The sequence below is a fragment of the Malus sylvestris genome, chromosome 6 (genome assembly GCF_916048215.2).
Source record: "Malus sylvestris chromosome 6, drMalSylv7.2, whole genome shotgun sequence".
Classification (NCBI taxonomy): domain Eukaryota; kingdom Viridiplantae; phylum Streptophyta; class Magnoliopsida; order Rosales; family Rosaceae; genus Malus; species Malus sylvestris.
The window spans coordinates 18,723,568-18,726,560 of record NC_062265.1 but is presented as its reverse complement, the minus strand read 5'-3'; the positions used below and the strand labels follow the sequence as shown (position 1 = coordinate 18,726,560).

Here is a 2,993-nt window from a genome sequence, read left to right as displayed (position 1 = left end):
CCTATGTTACCCACTCATGTTATCATAGGTAAAATATTAGACGGAATTTTTGAACTTTAATCCTTGAAAACTTAGTGGTAGTTACATATTGATTCTAGTTTTTTTTATTTATTTATTATAGGAAAGAAACTTCATTAAAGGGAGAAACCCCTCACACAGCCGGAGCTGATACAATCAAAATGGAAGGCCAAGTTTGCTTTCACAGGAAGATAAGCATCCCAAATAGAAAGGTTTTCTATCTTAAGCCCTACAGACGCCACAACATCCACAACAAAATTTGCTTCCTTGAACGCATGACCCCACTTGATATCTTGGAAGGACGAGGCACACCACACCTGATGTCTTCAATAATAGATCTAAAATTCCTTGGCACTTCACAGGCACCACAGATAGCATCAATGATAAGCTTAGAATCACCCTCCATAATCATGTGCGTCAATCTTCTCCTTCTAGCCTAGATCAGAGCCTCACGTAATGCTAGAGCCTCAGCAACGTTAATGGTGGTAGACCCTAAGTTTATAGCACCTGCAAGGATAGGTTTGCAATGTCATTTCCTAATAACGAAGCCTCCGGCAACCAAGGAGAGTTAGATGCTGACCCATTGAAATTTATTTTAACGTAAGGAGACATTGAACATTTCCACTTGATCAAGTTCTTTGCAACTAGCACTTTTGCACTCTCTAGATTAGAAACATTATCCTTGAAATAATCATTGACACGCCCCAACCTCGATATCCCCACATACCAGGGTAGGCACGTGCTGGCCGACACCCGAGGGTGACGAAGCCATTTAAAATAAGCATATAAATTAAAATATATGCAATTAGGATGATTATACCAAAGCAGGAACGTGTTAAGAGCATACAACTAACTAAGAATAAAATGAAAGAACTACTAGGAAAAAATACGAACAAGGGAATGATACCTATAATGAGGAGACTTGAGGATATCTATTTTATAGAGTCCTGACGCCGCGATCATGTGCCTCCATCCTAACTCCTGAGGGGGTGCAAAACAGAAAAGGTGAGGGGACCAAAGTTTATTATAATAATACTAATAATAGAAAAAACATTTTATTTCCGAACATACTAACCCCCTATTTTGAAAACACATATATAATACTACATATAGGTTTTATGAAACCCTAGCATGCCATGAAAAACGTTCGCTCGTATCCATGATGTACTCAAATAGGGGTATCATAGTCGTCCGAATGCAGTACCTGTCCATCACCCAAAGGTGAAGCTGTATAAAATAGTATACATCCACATTGACACTAGCCGTGGCTAGTGAAGCTGTCTAACATTGCTTTCGGCAGTGAAGCTGGGGGTATATCATATATCATATCTCACTCCTCCATCATCAACTGTGTCCTATGGCCATAGACATTTGTACCCGTGGTGTGCGGATGTGCTGTATGATAACCCACCATAGCAAATCATATTCATAATCTATAACAAACATATACGTGAATCCATAGAATGTCATAAACGAAAATCCCATGATTCATAACCTTTAGTAGTATATAAATCCGCTATATCATAATTGTTTCGTAAAAGCAATTTAATAAATCATAAGTATGAAAATCCGTAAAACATATTATAAATCATGCTCCATTCATAAAATATGCAATGCATGCTAGGCTAATATTTTATAAAAATATATAAGCTTAGAAGGGGTCCACTCACAGATTTTATTGCTCGAGAATCGCTCGAACTAGCGAGGATGACATCGCTTCCCGCCAACGCGCCTAAACACAATTTTGGACCTTTTAGTGAAACTCTACTAAAACGTTAGAATTTGGGAAAATGGACTGCATATTCGGATTCGACAAGTTGAAAAAACCTAAGGAGGGACCTCGGGTTTTCCCCCACGTGCGCCGCACGTGGCGGCCAGCCACCATGACTCGCTGGAAAATCGAACAACTCCAAAAATTCCCAAATTTTATAGGAATGAAGATCTCAATGAGTGGAGCAAGTTTCATACATGTGACTAAGCTCAATTTGGCCAAGAAAAGCCCTAATTTCACTTAAACCCATTGGAAACACTAGAAATGGGTGACTTCGATCCGTCACCTCTGGTGCTTCACCACCCCCAAACCTATTTAGACTTTGTTCCTGACCTTTAGAGGAGTTTTTTGGTGGTGATAATTGAAGGAGATCGTTTCACAAATGGTGGATCTTGGGCAAGGTTTCTCGCGGCACCCACGGTGATTTTTGCACCAAACTACAACCAAATTCTTTCTAATCTTAGGTGGAAATGGAAGAGGCAAGGTCGTGAAATATTTTCTAGGTGGTGCCTTGGCTTAATTTGCTGGAAATTAACTAGGAAACCACCGGGTTCCATGGTTCTTGCTGGTCAGGTCGCACGGGTCAAGAGAGACCCGGTTTTCCCCCTTCTTTCTTCCTTTTCCCATTGGCCCATCCTCCTCCTCCCTTTTCTAATTGGCCACATCTTCCCCTTCCTCTCTTTTTTCTCTTCTTTCTTTTTATCTCAGCCGTCCACATGTCACTTCTTCACTGCTCCAGATTTTGCTGGAGCCTTCTAGATTTATGGTCAAATGACCATTTTGCCCTCAACTTCGTTAGTTAATAACTCCAAATTGCGTTCCGTTTGTGCCCACACATTCGTAGTGATGAGTACTATAAGGATACACCAAGAAAACAGATCTTAAGTGAAACGACAAGGTGGTCAACAAAAGACAACGTATTTGCCTCGAAGGGCATTTTTGTAAATTCACGTTTTAAAATTATAAAAACTATAATTTTTGGGGATGGGTCGTTACAATCATTAACTATAGCCATCACACGAAGTAAAGATCTACTATGCCAAGGCTTTTCATTCCTGAAAATGGTACCATTTCTATCATTCCATATTTACTAGCAAATAACCAAAGCTTTACTTAAGTTACTTGCAACATTCTTATTCCGATGAGAGAGGTCTTTAAGCCAGTCACTTATCTTGAGGTTAGTATCAATATTTGAAAATAACAT

At 39.6% G+C, this 2,993-nt stretch overlaps 1 pseudogene; it reads right to left on the bottom strand.

Moving 5' to 3' along the window:
- Nucleotides 1–247: 247 nt before the first annotated feature.
- LOC126627462 (uncharacterized) lies at nucleotides 248–2,993 on the bottom strand (annotated as a pseudogene).